This window comes from Cottoperca gobio, chromosome 6 (genome assembly GCF_900634415.1).
Source record: "Cottoperca gobio chromosome 6, fCotGob3.1, whole genome shotgun sequence".
Taxonomy (NCBI): Eukaryota; Metazoa; Chordata; class Actinopteri; order Perciformes; family Bovichtidae; genus Cottoperca; species Cottoperca gobio.
Window position 1 is genome coordinate 8,120,952 of NC_041360.1, and position 572 is coordinate 8,121,523.

Genomic DNA, 572 nt, shown 5'->3' on the forward strand with positions numbered 1-572 from the left:
TTTTTTAATCATGTTAACAAAGAAATAATTGTCATACTTTTTAACTGTAGAATGCAGTCGATAATTTATTGATTATTAATGATTTCACAGTATTTATTATTGAATATGTTTGATCCTATGTTTCATATTTGTTTAACAATTGAATCCAACAATTATAAAATATGTATTTGTAATAGAATCTATTGTGTATATATATTTTGTGTTTGTGTAATACAGAACATATTTTAAGAAGATATTTCAGATATTTGTTGAGGGTTTAGACAAGGTTTTACTTGTTGTGTTGTTACTGTATGCAAATATTTTGTATGTCTGTGTTATTCGTTACAATTTTTTTATATAAGAAACAAAAAGACAATCCTGTTATTGATAGTTTGTGCCTTGCAGTATTAGGAATCTTGCACTTTACTATTGTGTGTGTGTGTGTGTGTGTGTGTGTGTGTGTATGTGTGTACTGTACCTGGATTAGAAACCGTCAAACAGACAAGGGTAATAGGAAAAGTTACGTTATAGTTATATCATGTTTTATGTCTTTTTGTCTTTTATGATGAAATAAAAAGTTGTTTTAAAGAGCA

The 572-nt window shown here is 26.9% G+C and overlaps 1 protein-coding gene across 4 annotated transcripts in view; it reads left to right on the forward strand.

The window, feature by feature from the left end:
* dyrk4 (dual-specificity tyrosine-(Y)-phosphorylation regulated kinase 4) overlaps positions 1-572 on the forward strand; it is a 35,297-nt gene extending 34,725 nt beyond the window's left edge. For all 4 annotated transcript variants that reach the window (XM_029434817.1, XM_029434819.1, XM_029434818.1 and 1 more), the window contains one exon: positions 1-572. This exon is cut by the window's left edge and continues 1,122 nt beyond it. The gene's annotated coding sequence lies outside the window, so the exon portion shown is untranslated.